General features: G+C 41.9%; 1 protein-coding gene across 1 annotated transcript in view; it reads right to left on the bottom strand.

The window, feature by feature from the left end:
• The window catches only part of LOC126174249 (protein scarlet-like), a 341,327-nt gene that overhangs the window by 53,155 nt on the left and 271,655 nt on the right, over positions 1–16,517 (bottom strand). The window lies entirely within an intron of this gene.

Here is a 16,517-nt window from a genome sequence, read left to right as displayed (position 1 = left end):
ACAATGTGAATGATGTTGTATATACTATACCAACCTGACCTGTCCTACATCGTTTGTGCAAAATATGTACCCAAACACGATTTACAGGACCAATAAAGAAATACAAATACAAATACCAACATAAATCATCTTACATCTTCAGTGTTCTGATACCTCCAAAATAATATACACTATCCGATCAAAAGTATCCCAACACTCATATGTAATGTGTATCAACCACTAGATGTCATGAGAGGTGGATTGGTCAGTATAAGGGGAGTCAGGGAATAATGTGTTCTCAGCAGACAAGCAGAAACAGCAGAAAGATACAAGAGATCAGCAAGTTCAAAGGTGGACTAGTCACTTGATGTCACCTGAGTAACAGATCCATCAGGGACATTACTATCCTTCTAAAGATAGCCAGGTTAACTGTTGGTGATGTAACTGTGAATGATAAATGCAAAGGAAGGTCTACAGTTAAATCAACACTAGGCAAATGTAATGTAGTGATGGACAGGGATCATTGAGCATTGTGGAGGTTGGTTGTAAAAATTCACATGAAATCAGTAGAAGGGATTATTCAGAAGTTTTAAAGTGCTACCAGCAGTCCATCTAGTGCAATGACTGTGTGTAGAAAGTTAAAAAGAATAAAGTACTTTGTGTAATGCTTGAGCAACTCCTCATCAGACACATATTACAGCCACACAACATTTCATTTTTTTGCAGTATAATTGCTAAGTGATTCTTGAGTTGATGTAAAGAGTAACACCACTGGGCAGCGGATGACTGGATGAGTGATGAATGCTGTGGCAATCTTACTGGAGGGTTTGAGTCTGGCAAATGTCTGGAGACCATTACCTGCCATCCCTTTTAGTGCCAAAAATGAAGTATGGAGGAGATGGTGTTATGGTATTGGGGCCGCCTTTCATGATTCAGATGTGGTCCCCATTTTGTGCTTAAGAAAACACTAAATTCATAATGATATGAACATACTTTACAGTACAGTATACCATGTAGAGTAGAAGAACAGCTGGGAATGATGATTGGTTTGCATCAACTTGACAAAGCATTCTGTCATAAAGCAGCACCAGTAAGGAAAAGAGTGCAAACCAATGATGGTCAACACTGTGTGCAACACCAAGGATTCACCCCTTCAATTTTATAAATGACTGAACCAGCTAACTACCACTTGGAAAGATATGGCAAAAAGAAAATCCATATTACGTAACAATTATTTATTATGTCCTGCTCATATAGCTTAAATACAAATGATAGGAGATTAAGGATTTAATTTTTTGTATATTAATTGGACTTGGCTTTTTTAGTCATACCTGTAATGTTTCACAATGTTACGTGACAAATATTATAACTCTCAATTGATTTTTAGCAGAAAGTAATTAAAAATTTATGTCCTGTACGTAAATAGCAAAACGTTCCTTGCTGTCTTTCTCGCGTTTTTATTCTTTTCGCTTACCGTCGTGTATCTAGATTTCAATATTGAACGTGAGTAAGAGCTAAGATTGAAAAATCTCATGCTGTTACAAAATCTGAACACCGTTACACAGTATCAACTCCTCCTAAGTTTTCTTTTTGCGAAGTACTTAATAATCTCGTAAGTATCTAGTTAGCGGTAATCAAAGGTTTATAGTTTTTCGGAGCCTTTGGGGTCTGTAAGTTTCAAGCGCGGTTACTAATTTTACAGTAATTTCCTTTGCACTATTTACAGCTATTTCAAATCTTAAGTCAGTTCGACAGCCGATCAAAAAGTTAAAAAATCTGGTATAGCAACCAAGGCGACCTGCATATTCACATGTTTTGACTGAAGAATTTTACTAACAAAGTTTACTTACGTCAAAACATCGTGCCATACATAAATTGGGCTAATAAATTAAAACATACATGCTTTGTCTGCTAGACATTGCGCGTCATCTTTTGCTTTTTGATCAAAAGAAAAAGCGTTAGTTATTTCGTTTAAAGTATCATAAATCACTGGTAAATTATTACCTCTTAAAGACTTAAAGCGTTTTTTATTAAATCCATAAATAATTGTACGACTCTTGCACTATACTGAAAACATATGTAGTGTACCTAGTAATTTATATTAGCTGCGTCGTTAACAATTATATTTAAACAATGGGCAGCACACGATACGTAACAAGCCCATGGATTTTGCAACCCATTGTTTTTACAGCGCATGTTTGAACCATTGTCATAGACCTGCCCCCTTAAATTATTTATATTCAGATTATGTTTTGGTAGCCTTTCTGTAATAAAAGAAATCAAACCGGCGCCAGTAGCATAAAAAATTGGACAAGAAGCTAAGAAGTGCCCTCTTATTTCCAACTGTCGTAGTGTTTCTTGAAACTAACGAATCTAATGATAATACCGATTATTCCATACGTGAATAATCGAGAGTACAGTCAACTAAAATTGAAAAATGTTCGGCATAAGTTTAAAATGTGACTTTGGTTTTGAGTTGCAATTACAGAAATTATTTCATTTTGAATTTTATCTCCGACATCTGTCGGCGTATTCGTGACACTTCTGCATCATTCATCACATGTCTTGTGTTTTCGGTGATACTTAGATCGAATTTTCGTAACATTTGAATGCATTTCAGAAAACTGCCATTGTTCCAGTTAAATTATTTTCTTTCTGTTCTTTCCGCAAAACGCCAAGTTAACTCACCTATAAAACCCTTTCGGTAATATTGTAACAGCGCTCCTTTTAAGGATCTTGAAGTTTTTGAAGGGCGCTGTCGACAGTTCCTTTTTTTTAAAAAAAAAAAAAAAAGACTTATTGTACTCAATCTATTAAAATTTCCTGGCAGATTAAAACTGGGTGCTGGACCAAGACTCGAACTCGTGACCTTTGCCTTTCGGGGTCAATTGTTCTACCGACTGAGCTATTTCTTTTTCCTTGAAAGGACTTTCCCGTCACCCAAAGGGAGGGGTGGCTGCAGAGAAGGCAGGGGTCGCAACCCGAGGCCTGGCCACCACGTCCCGCTCTCACCCTCCAGGAACCGAGGAAAGCGTAAGGACCATCGTTTATTTGTTTATTTTTCTTTACGTTCTTTTGTTTTTATTGTTATTTATTTATTTTTGTCGTTAATACCGCGGAGAAACCGGCGTCACGCAAGGAGGAGGACGCAACATGACGCCAGACTGATTGTGACTATCAACGTAAACTTTTTCCGAGAAGAACATTCCGATTATAAGTGAGTATATCGGTTCTAAGCGTGGAGGAGGCAGGGATCAGCTGTTCATGACAGGAACACCACACACCTCGGGGTGGGTTAAGGAAGACACTACAGAGGAAATTGGAGAAAAATTGTCTGTATTTTGGATTGCGGACAATTGCACAATGGCTTTAATTAAGGAACTGCCAAAAGACAAGGATACTTTTCCCGCCATCAGCAAACAAGTAGTGCGCTGCGTGTCCACATATGCACGTCACAGAGTTCGTCTTCCCTTGCGGGAAGCATCCCGCGCCCGGAAAGAGGAGCAGTTGAGTAGGTATCTGATGAGGAGTCGTATGAGTAATTAGGGGCAACATCTGTCGCACTAAGAACCAGACACCTCTAGCCGATCTGCATTCCGGGTGGTGCTCGTCTGCGTCCATAACATCACATTCGACACACAACAGGGTGTCTGCGAGGTGAATCCTGTGAAGGCGTGACTGGCACACTTGCTTCCCATTGACAGTAAGGTACCATACAGACTGGACATCAGTGTCAAGATAAGGAGCGCAGACCGATCACCACACGGCACGCCCGTCAACGCGGAGAAGCTTCGCCTCAACCACATTCGGTGACCTGTGCTGCCGAAGGAAACCATAGGTCGGTCGCCTTTGTGGATGTCAATTGCGCCGGCAGTATTACAGTACGGACGCAGCTCAGTTCAAGGAAAAACTGGCGGAAATAAAAGAAGAACGGGGGGACTTCGGAAAGTTGGATAGGTGCTGAGAGAGTGTGTGGTGCAAGGGCCTCCAGCAATAGGCTGGTAAGGCACGTAGGACTACAGCACCACAACGTCATGTGAGAGCCAATGAAAAGGGCTACCACTCTGTCAGGCACATGATACAGACCTAAACCGCCCCTGCACCGCGGCAGGGTAAGTGTTTCGTACCTTATCTTGAGCAGCAAGCAGTGGAAAACAAATGAACCCAATGCCGCTAGCATGCGGCGGGCCATTGATGGCGAAATAGAAAGCTTCTGTGCCATGTGGGGGATACGTGACGCCAAATATACATTTACGTATCGTGTGCGTTGCAGAAATCGAGTGCTCGTAAACGGTAATCTAAGAGCCGAGCAGTTGAGGGCAATTGCCCGCCGCGGATCACTTGCAAAATCGAGTCCTAAGCATCGGAGAGCATCAGCTACACGCAAAGGAGCAGTACTGTCCACAGGAAGTCCCACACCCATAGCCATGGCGCTCGATTTGCGGACGTTAAGGCAGAAGCTTCGCCGTAGGTGGTAACCCATGCCAGTGACTCTCTGACCTCAGCACCGCTACGAAGAACGATGGCGAGATCGTCTGCATATGCAGTGCCGCTGAATACATGGTCACCGAGATATCCAAGAGAGGCGTTGACAGAGGCCGCATAGCAATGGTTCCATGGCAAATGCATACAACTGGGCAGAGAGCAGGCAGCCCTGACGCTCTGTTTGACGGATCGAGAAGGGAGGAGTAAGATAGCCATTGTAGAATACACGAGACGTAGCTCCACGACGGAGACGCTTTACGACGTCGACGGTAGTATCAGGGTAGTCCATATTGCTGAGCACCCCTTCCAGGAAGTCATGATCGACTCAATCAAATGCCTGGCTGAAGTCAAGAGCTGCCAAAAGTCCAGGCATACGACGAGCGTGAGCAACAGCGATTATGTCCCGATAGCGGAAGAGGGCAGTGTGGTTGTGATTGGTACCTCCCAAAGAAGTTTAAGTCGCACAGCCAACAGCCAGGTGAAGATCTTTGTATCGCTATTGAGTAATGTCAAGGGGCTGTAATCTCATAGCCGGCCGGAGTGGCCAAGCGGTTCTAGGCGCTTCAGTCTGGAACCGCGCGACCGCTATGGTCGCAGGTTCGAATCCTGCCTCGGGCATGGGTGTGTGTGATGTCCTTAGGTTAGTTAGGTTTAAGTAGTTCTAAGTTCTAGGGGACTGATGACCTCAGAAGTTAAGTCCCATAGTGCTCAGAGCCATTTGAACCATTTTTTTTTTTTTTTTTTTTTTTTTTTTTTTTTTTTTAATCTCATGTCCGTGAGATACTCCGAGGCTGGGAATGACGAAACCACCGAGGATACCGTCTGTAACCGACACGAAAGGTGACATAAAGTCCTGACAAAACTCGAATGGGAAGCTGTCAGGGTCAGGTGATCCGATCGTAGAGCCTGCCTGGATAGCGTCATGGACTTTGTCCTCCATGTCATTAGCAATGAGATCCATCGTCGCATCCACGGGAACCAAGCCAAAGGAGAGTCTGGAGATGAGTCATGGAGTAAAGCCAGTTTGTGGCATACGCGAATAGTATTGACATTGACCGTGGCTATGCGATAAGTCTGGAAGGTTGTCATCGCCAGAAGGACAGGCGATTCAAACACGGGGAGAATCACAGGCAACTGCTGGTTAGGTCCCCACGGAAGGGCACATAACTATGATGGGGAGGGAGCATTCTCCGCCAAGTGGGATCCATCGTTCTGTAGACTTCCAGAATGTCGATCCTCCGCATCGACGTCGTCCGCCCAGGAGACAGACGTATCACTGGGGCTACGCCCACAGGTAGCGTCAGACACAGAAAGTGAGGTTACCGCATCAGACGCAGGCAGGGCATCAGAGAACAGCGCACCATCAGTAGCAGGGTGGTCATCCTGTGCAGACTTCCTATGGCTCTGAGCACTATGGGACTCAACATCTTAGGTCATAAGTCCCCTAGAACTTAGAACTACTTAAACCTAACTAAGCTAAGGACACCACACGCACCCATGCCCGAGGCAGGATTCGAACCTGCGACCGCAGCAGTCCCGCGGTTCCGGACTGCAGCGCCAGAACCGCTAGACCAAGACTTCCTATGGACGCAATCATCAGAAAAGGGGTACGGCGTTGTCTCTTCCGTTTGCTCGGCGACCGTTGCTTCCTAACGCTGTTCTGTGTCGGGTGGCGGAAGGCTATCGTCCGACATGTGGCCTGATGGGAGAAAGGCGGAGGTAGATACAGCTCCATGACCAACAACCACGGGTTCGACGTAGTTAGCTTGTGCCTGCAGACAATCGTCGTTCGTTTGTATTGCCTCCGGCAGGAAGTGTTGGAGAGACAGGTGAAACTACCACCGCGTCGTCAAGAGGATGGTTCAAATGGCTCTGAGCACTATGGGACTGAACGTCTGTGGTCATCAGTCCCCTAGAACTTAGAACTACTTAAACCTGACTAACCTAAGGACATCACACACATCCATGCCCGAGGCAGGATTCGAACCTGCGACCGTAGCGGTCACGTGGTTCCAGACTGAAGCGCATAGAACCGCACGGCCACACCGGCCGGCCCGTCAAGAGGAGCCGACACCAGTATCGACTGATTCAGAGGGGGTGTAGCAGGCAGTACCGCTACAGACGAATAAGACGAAGTAACTCAGTGGGCGCCGCAGGAGGAGCGTCGTCTCCGATCGGCGTCTGAACCAGTCTACATCGGAGACTCTCAGAACGGACATGGCCTTCCCTGGCTCCAACCTGAACAGGTGCGCGGCTGGCCATTGTACATGACAACAGCCCTGCAGCCGGCAATAACCAAGTAAGAAGGCACGTGTTTCCGTAGTTCAATGTGTATCTGACGGACGCCATTGAGAACGCAGTATGTTTCGAACGTTTTCCACGTTTCAGTCACGTGACTGACGACGTTGCCGTAAGGTTTAAAAGCGGCCACCACAGCGTCCGACGGTACTTCAAACAGGAGTTCGAATTACCCGAAACGTTCGGAGGCCAAAACCAGCGTGGTCAATCACTTCAGTCTTTGTAAGTCCGTCAGAGTATAACTTGAGATCGTTAGCGTGTACGCAGCACAACGTCGGTGCAGAGCTCGTCATTCGCCAGCTTTACGTACACAGCGCGGATCGAAAAATGTATTCCGAGAACGTCTTGTGGTGGGAGACGCATTTGATCCCGTATAAAACGTTTAACTTCATACGCCTTCGGTCGGTCATGATCTACTTTGGTCCTGGCTTGGCGGTAAGAAAACGTCATGATGGTCAATGAAGTCGGACTCTGAAACAAGTCGCTACGCGAAAGTAAACAAACGCTCGCAAAAAGCACAACAGGCGAGACGCAAACAAGGTGTGTGCGCCTCACCATAGCCAAAGGCCGACTCTTAACCTGCCGGAAAGTTTCATATCAGCGCACATTCAGCTACAGAGTGAAAATTTCATCTGGAAACATGCCCAAGGGTGTGGAAAGCTACGTCTCCGCAATATACTTTCTTCCAGTAGTTCTGCAAGGTTCGCAGGAGAGCGTCTGTGAAGTTTGGAATGTTGGAGACGAGGTACTGGCAGAATTAAAGTTATGAGGACGAGTAGCTAAGTCGGTAGAGCACTTGCCCACGAAAGGCAAAGGTCCCAAGTTCGTGTCTTAGTGCGCCACACAGTTTTAATCTGCCAGGAAATTTCATATCAGCGCACCCTCTGCTGCAGAGTGAAAATTTCAGTATGTAGTCAGTCTATTGTTCGTAATTACTAAAATGTACAGAACGTTTCCAGTATCTGTTGTATTCTGTTGTATTGTATTGATCCAAATAATCATAACAGTGTACAATTTGTACATATGATATTGGACCAGTCAGCATTCATTTTTACAAGTAATTTTTACAGTTTTAATCGTTTCATGAAAGTTTGTTCAATTTGACAAGAAGATAATAGAGATCACGTTGTAATTGCACTTGTTAGATTGGTTGTAACTTCTTTTTACCATATGATAAAACGCATTGGAACATGGTAAGACCAAATTGGGAGTAAATACAGACCAGTATGTCACATACTTGAAGGGAAGATGCTCTATAATCAGGCTTAGGTGATCAATTATTAAGAAATTAATTAACGTTTATTACCTTTTTCAAAAAAATCATTTCCTGTGTAAAATATTTGAACCAAAGGAATTTTTTTAATTTGTGTGTGAACGTTCCTGGTATTTCTGTTTTTTCTTTTTCGTTTTTTAATCTCTGCTGGTAAGTTATTATACATCCGTATCCCAATATGTTGAACACTTTTCTGGTAACAAGCTGTTCTGGACAGAATAATATATAGATCAGACTGCCGTCTTGTTTCATAGCTATGAATGTATTCATTTAATAGTAATGGCCTGTCTTTGTTTAATAGGTAGGTTTTAAAAAATGATATAATACTATAAATGTATGCAGATGGCAGTGTCACAATGCCAAGTTCATTGAAATGTTGCCTGCATGATTCATTATATCTCAGACCGCATATTATACGTATTACCTTTTTTTGCGTTTTGAAGGTATCTCTGCTACAAAGTGAGTTCCCCCAAAATATGATCCCATACTGTAGTATGGAGCGAAAGTGAGAATAATATGTGCGTGTAAGGATTAATTTGGTGACTGATTCGCTGAATACCCTTAGAATATAACACGCAGTTGGCAGCTTATTTGAGATATAACTGACATGAATGTTTCATTTAAGATTTTCTTCAAGCCATGTACCGAGAAACTTAACGGATCTCACACTGGAGAGCTCTTGGGTTTTTTCGACCAAGTTGGAGATTTTTCGTTTGTGAGATGAGATGTTGATACTTCTGTAAGTTGTCTTTTGCACCTTTATGATGAGATTGTTCTCATTGAACTATTCGCTCAGTGATGATTAATGTGGTTTAATACTTCGATCCTGGCCAGCTTTGTCTGTGCTTGTTACCAGATTACATGTGTCATCTGCAAATAGTGTATCATGCCCTGAAGTAAGCTTCGTGTTTATGTCATCAATATATAGCAGAAACAAAATGGGTACCAGGATTGAGCCTTGTGGTACATCATATGTAACAGGCATTTTCTCAAAGGAGTACACTGATGAATATTAGTATTCTTTTTTTCCAATTTTTTGCACTGTGTTTGACAGAAACGATTCTAACTGATCGTTTGTGGTTCCTCTCACACCTTTGTTAGCTAAATTTCTACGGCATATGGTGTGGACAGTAACGTTAAAAGCTTTAGATAAATCTACAAAAATACTAGTAGCAGTTTGTTTATTATCTAATATTTGCTGGTTATGTTGAGATATTCACATACTGCTGTGATTGTTGTTTTAGCTTTTCTAAATCCATGCTGGTGCTCAGATAGTAAAGAAAATCTGTTCATAAAATTTTCTAATGCGGTGTAAGACAATTTCTCAGATGTTTTTGAAAATGTGCTGAACTGTGCTTCTGGCCTCTAATTAGTTACATCATTTTCTGGTCCCTTTTTGTGGAGTAGCGTAACTTTAGCAGTCTTTAGGAGGTCAGGGAGAACACCATTATTAAAGGCTGTATCAGTTAGAAGAGTTAATGGTTCTACAATTCATTTCCCACAATTCTTTACAATAAAATCTGGTATGTTGTCAGTGTCACTGGAGTATTTATTTTTTAGTTTTTTATAACTGCGAGCAGTTCAGTGTTTGAGGCTTTCCGGAGAAACATTAATGCTTTTATGGCTTCTTCATGTGTCGGGTGGTGAGTACTGACTCTATGGCAGTTCTTCTTTATCTGGTTTTCAGTTTTTTTTTGTCATCAGTCTACTGACTGGTTTGATGCGGCCCGCCACGAATTCCTTTCCTGTGCTAACCTCTTCATCTCAGAGTAGTACTTGCAACCTACGTCCTCAATTATTTGCTTGACGTATTCCATTCTCTGTCTTCCTCTACAGTTTTTGCCCTCCACAGCTCCCTCTAGTACCATGGAAGTCATTCCCTCATGTCTTAACAGATGTCCTATCATCCTGTCCCTTCTCCTTATCAGTGTTTTCCACATATTCCTTTCCTCTCCGATTCTGCGTAGAACCTCCTCATTCCTTACCTTATCAGTCCCCCTAATTTTCAACATTCGTCTATAGCACCACATCTCAAATGCTTCGATTCTCTTCTGTTCCGGTTTTCCCACAGTCCATGTTTCACTACCACACAATGCTGTACTCCAGACGTACATCCTCAGAAATTTCTTCCTCAAATTAAGGCCGGTATTTGATATTAGTAGACTTCTCTTGGCCAGAAATGCCTTTTTTGCCATAGCGAGTCTGCTTTTGATGTCCTCCTTGCTCCGTCCGTCATTGGTTATTTTACTGTCTAGGTAGCAGAATTCCTTAACTTCATTGACTTCGTGACCATCAATCCTGATGTTAAGTTTCTCGCTGTTCTCATTTCTACTACTTCTCATTACCTTCGTCTTTCTCCGATTTACTCTCAAACCATACTGTGTACTCATTAGACTGTTCATTGCCTTCAGCAGATCATTTAATTATTCTTCACTTTCACTCAGGATAGCAATGTCATCAGCGAATCGTATCATTGATATCCTTTCACCTTGTATTTTAATTCCACTCCTGAACCTTTCTTTTATTTCCATCAAATGCTTCCTCGATGTACAGATTGAAGAGTAGGGGCGATAGGCTACAGCCTTGTCTTCCACCCTTCTTAATACGAGCACTTCGTTATTGATCGTCCACTCTTATTATTCCCTCTTGGTTGTTGTACATATTGTATATGACCCGTCTCTCCCTATAGCTTACCCCTACTTTTTTCAGAATCTCGAACAGCTTGCACCATTTTATATTGTCGAACGCTTTTTCCAGGTCGACAAATCCTATGAAAGTGTCTTGATTTTTCTTTAGCCTTGCTTCCATTATTAGCAGTAACGTCAGAATTGCCTCTCTCGTCCCTTTACTTTTCCTAAAGCCAAACTGATCGTCACCTAGCGCATTCTCAATTGTCTTTTCCATTCTTCTGTATATTATTCTTGTAAGCAGCTTCGATGCATGAGCTGTTAAACTGATTGTGCGATAATTCTCACACTTGTCAGCTCTTGCCGTCTTCGGAATTGTGTGGATGATGCTTTTCCGAAAGTCAGATGGTATATCGCCAGACTCATGTATTCTACATACCAACGTGAATAGTCGTTTTGTTGCCACTTCCCCCAATGATTTTAGAAATTCTGATGGAATGTTATCTATCCCTTCTGCCTTATTTGACCGTAAGTCCTCCAAAGCTCTTTTAAATTCCGATTCTAATACTGGATCCCCTATCTCTTCTAAATCGACTCCTGTTTCTTCTTCTATCACATCAGACAAATCTTCATCCTCATAGAGGCTTTCAATGTATTCTTTCCACCTATCTGCTCTCTCCTCTGCATTTAACAGTGGAATTCCCGTTGCTCTCTTAATGTTACCACCGTTGCTTTTAATGTCACCAAAGGTTGTTTCGACTTTCCTGTATGCTGAGTCTGTCCTTCCGACAACCATATCTTTTTCGATGTCTTCACATTTTTCCTGCAGCCATTTCGTCTTAGCTTCCCTGCACTTCCTATTTATTTCATTCCTCAGCGACTTGTATTTCTGTATTCCTCATTTTCCCGGAACATGTTTGTACTTCCTCCTTTCATCAATCAACTGAAGTATTTCTTCTGTTACCCATGGTTTCTTCGCAGCTACCTTCTTTGTACCTATGTTCTCCTTCCCAACTTCTGTGATGGCCCTTTTTAGAGATGTCCATTCCTCTTCAACTGTACTGCCTACTGCGCTATTCCTTATTGCTGTATCTATAGCGTTAGAGAACTTCAATCGTATCTCGTCATTCCTTAGTACTTCCGTATCCCACATCTTTGCGTATTGATTCTTTCTGACTAATGTCTTGATCTTCAGCCTACTCTTCATCACTACTATATTGTGCTCTGAGTCTATATCTGCTCCTGTGTACGCCTTACAATCCAGTATCTGATTTCGGAATCTCTGTCTGACCGTGATGTAATCTAATTGAAATCTTCCCGTATCTCCCGGCCTTTTCCAAGTATACCTCCTCCTCTTGTGATTCTTGAACAGGGTATTCGCTCTTACTAGCTGAAACCTGTTACAGAACTCAATTAGGCTTTCTCCTCTTTCATTCCTTGTCCCAAGCCCATATTCTCCTGTAACTTTTTCTTCTACTCCTTCCCCTACAACTGCATTACAGTCGCCCATGACTATTAGATTTTCGTCCCCCTTTACATACTGCATTACCCTTTCAATATCCTCATACACTTTCTCTATCTGTTCATCTTCAGCTTGCGACGTCGGCATGTATACCTGAACTGTCGTTGTCGGTGTTGGTCTGCTGTTGATTCTGATTAGAACAACCCGGTCACTGAACTGTTCACAGTAACACACCCTCTGTCCTACCTTCCTATTCATAACGAATCCTGCACCTGTTATACCATTTTCTGCTGCTGTTGATATTACCCGATACTCATCTGACCAGAAATCCTTGTCTTCCTTCCACTTCACTTCACTGACCCCTACTATATCTAGATTGAGCCTTTGCATTTCCCTTTTCAGATTTTCTAGTTTCCCTACCACGTTCAAGCTTCTGACATTCCACGCCCCGACTCGTAGAACGTTATCCTTTCGTTGATTATTCAATCTTTTTCTCATGGTAACCTCCCCCTTGGCAGTCCCCTCCCGGAGATACGAATGGGGGACTATTCCGGAATCTTTTGCCAATAGAGAGATCATCATGACACTTCTTCAATTACAGGCCACATGTCCTGTGGATACACGTTTCGTGTCTTTAATGCAGTGGTTTCCATTGCCTTCTGCATCCTCATGTTGATCATTGCTGATTCTTCCGCCTTTAGGGGCAATTTCCCACCCCTAGGACAAGAGAGTGCCCTGAACCTCTATCCGCTCCTCCGCCCTCTTTGACAAGGCCGTTGGCAGAATGAGGCTGACTTCTTATGCCGGAAGTCTTCGGCCGCCAATGCTGATTATTTATCAAAATTTAGGCAGTGGCGGGGATCGAACACGTTTTGATTATGAATCAAAGACGCTACCCCTAGACCACGGGTTCAGTTATTGTATTGAAATAGTCACTAAAAGCATCTACGATTTTTTCTGATTCTGATGTCAATTCATCATTTAGATTCCGTTTCAAAGTTTCTTACAGCTCTCTGAATGCCTTTTATTTTATTTTTAGACTGTTATTGATTTCTCATTATATAATTTTTTGCTTATTTAATTACCTTTTTGTAGACAATACAGTAAGACTTAAAGTATGTTCTAAACTCATAATCAACCTAATGGTGTTTGATATAATTCCTTAGGTAGCGCTAATTTTAAGCTACATTTTTATCCGTTTTGTTTCCATGAATTTATGCGTTTGTTTCCATTTCTCCTGGACTTTAATGGAAATGCAGTATTAAAATAGTAAAGAAATGTTTTATGAAAGGAATTAAACATGCTATTAACATCATTTTCTTCATATGTCTCTGACTAGTTCTCAGTCCTTAGAAGATAAAAAACCTTAGGTCTTCATTATTAAACTCCCTTTGCGCGGTAGTTTTTATAAGGCATTACTTTTATCAGTTTCAATTCACTGTTAGCATCGGGGCTTCGTGGTCACTGCAACCTGTGTTAACGATTTCAGTTGAGTAGTATTATCTGTCTACGTTTATAAAGATCTGGTCGAGAGTTGATTTTGAGTTTTCAGTGATCGTGGTTGGGGTTTCAACAGTGAAATGATTTAGTAATATTTAGCAATTCATCTTTCCTTTCCCAGGTTTAAGCAAGTCGATGTTAAAATCTCCACATATTAGCATAATTTTATTGAGCGCATGTAGTTTATTTAGTAGTCCTTCAAGAGAGTGATTGAAAGTCTGGACATTGCCAGTGGTAGATCTATACACATTCCGTATCAGTATTTCAGAGTCTGTCAAGACAATTAAAGAAAATTCAGAATCAAATGGTTCAAATGGCTGTGAGCACTATGGGACTTAACTGCTGAGGTCAACAGTACCCTAGAACTTAGAACTACTTAACCCTAATTAAGCTAAGGACATCATACACATCCATGCCCGAGGCAGGATTCGAACCTACGACCTAAGCGGTCGCGCGGTTCCAGACTGTAGCGCCTAGAACCGCTCGGCCACATCGGCCGGCTAAAATTCAGAATCTTTTTCTGTTAGTATATTACTGCGCTTTGTGAGGCATTTTTAGTTCACATTCTTTTTAACATAGATAGCTGTATCACCTCCCTTACTTTCATTTCAACAAGAACAATTAGCTAGATTATATTTTCCAACTGGTGTTTTTCCAGTTCTATCTTTTGTTAACCAACGCTCAGTGATACATAAAACTTCTAATAGTAAATTAGTTTTCAAGACTAGATCTATTTCCAATAAATTACTAAATATTGAGAGCACATTATGGTGTAATATTTTAAAAGGAACTGCTGTCCGTTTTTCGTTGGGACAGATGGCTTTTTTATGTGCTTTAGACTGTAGATAATGTTTTGAGACATCACTCGCCACGTTCTCCTCTAATGTATGTTTATGCAGTTTACTCTCTGCTCCTGTTGTATTTTGGTAGGGTGCTAGCTGGGAGCTCTTGTTCCTGACCACAGAAAATGCTGATTGTAGGCTGGAGGTCTGCGTTGTCGTGCGGAGGATCTGGTCGCAGCTTTCAATGATGCTGATTTAGAGTGTAGTTGCACATTTCTTGTTGTTGAATCTTGAACATCTTCGCACGTAGAACTTGGTAGAGTTGCTATTTTTGGGCGAGATGCTGCTGCTGGTATCACATCCTTTGATAGTTTTGTTTTGCTGTGTCTACTTCAACAGAAAAGCTTACAACATATACAGAAAACAGCTTTTCTCGAATATTAGTAGAGTAGCCATTCTTTGTGAAACTTCTCGCCGTTTCCTACCTGACTTTCATAATAGTAAGTTGAAAATCTTCGATTTGAAGTGTCACGCGGATAATCAAGCTTTCTAATTTATTTGGGTAGGTTTTCTATCAAATACCACACAACTTCAGAATTTAAAACAGCACCCCAAAGTCCAGGACCATTTTTAGAAATACTGTAGTTCTAAAGGATTCGCAGGAGAGCTTCTGTGAAGTCTGGAAGGTAGGAGACGAGGTACAGGCGGAATTAAGGCTATGAGGACGGGTCGTGAGTCGTTTTTGGGTAGCTCAGATGACAGAGCACTTGGCCGCGAAAGGCAAATGTCCAGAGTTCGAGTTTCGGTCCGGCACACAGTTTCAATCTGCCAGCAAGTTTCATATCAGCGCACACTCCGCCGCAGAGTGAAAATTTCATTCTATGTACATAATACTTATTTCAACCTTGGCCTCCACTCTGGGATGTGCCGTCCAGGGGTACATGACGGCACAGTCAACTAAAACACTGAAGAGTCGTTTTAGCTGAAAGAACAAATAAGTGACTGAACCAACAGAAAGACTGCGCCGGCCGCGGTGGTCTAGCGGTTCTGGCGCTGCAGTCCGGAACCGCGGGACTGCTACGGTCGCAGGTTCGAATCCTGCCTCGGGCATGGGTGTGTGTGATGTCCTTAGGTTAGTTAGGTTTAAGTAGTTCTAAGTTCTAGGGGACTTATGACCATAGTGCTCAGAGCCATTTGAACCAACAGAAAGACTTGTTTGTATTGAAAAGGAGGAATTACTACACAAAACTACAACGGACTGAATCAATTATTTTGTTTCGGTTGCTCCTACAGATTGCTTTCTCTTGAAATAAATAAATGAACTATAATCGAACTGACTGAATCGATTGTTTCTTCACTGAAAAGAATGAATGAATAATTCAGCTGATACTAAAAGGCTCCTGTCAACTACAATTTGTCAAACTTCACTAGTTTGTTAAACTATTTGGTAGTTTGTGTTTGCTTGATGTGTCTAAGAAATATTTTGTTTAATGGCTGATTTGATAAGATGTCGGATGTTGTACGTACTGATATTTCGCAACGCATGTTTAGCAAGAAAGTGTTTTCATTTCAGTTTACCTCAATATAGTGTGGATTTACACAATTCAGAATATGGATAAAAACAAAAGAGCACTGGCAGTTATCAAAATGGTAGAAGTGCTGCGTGTTTCCTAGCCATATATTATACTGAAAGGCGTTAAGAAATAGATCAGTATTTGACACACAACACTAAATTGGGAGTGCAACGAAATCTCAGTAACATTTCCTTTAGCAGATTTTCTGTCAATTTCAAACATTCCCTGGACCAGTGTGTTGTTTTCTTTTTCTTCTTAATCCACGGTGCTAAATTCATTGCAAGAAATGCTTTGTCGACACTGATAACCATTTCCGATAGCGTCAAAATACTTCATGACATGATACACACAGCACGAGAGCTGCTTTAAAAGTGAGGTTAAATTTATTAAACTTACAAACAACCCTTTTGGAGGAGCATCTGCAATTGAGTATTATAGCAGAGGTTGAAAATATCGATTCAGTTGCAAGGTTTCAAAAATATATGGAACTTCTTTTTTGCTTTTTTATGTTTACTACTGCGTGTAAGAACTATTATT

This window comes from Schistocerca cancellata, chromosome 1, assembly GCF_023864275.1.
Source record: "Schistocerca cancellata isolate TAMUIC-IGC-003103 chromosome 1, iqSchCanc2.1, whole genome shotgun sequence".
Classification (NCBI taxonomy): domain Eukaryota; kingdom Metazoa; phylum Arthropoda; class Insecta; order Orthoptera; family Acrididae; genus Schistocerca; species Schistocerca cancellata.
This window is presented reverse-complemented; position numbering and strand designations above follow the sequence as displayed.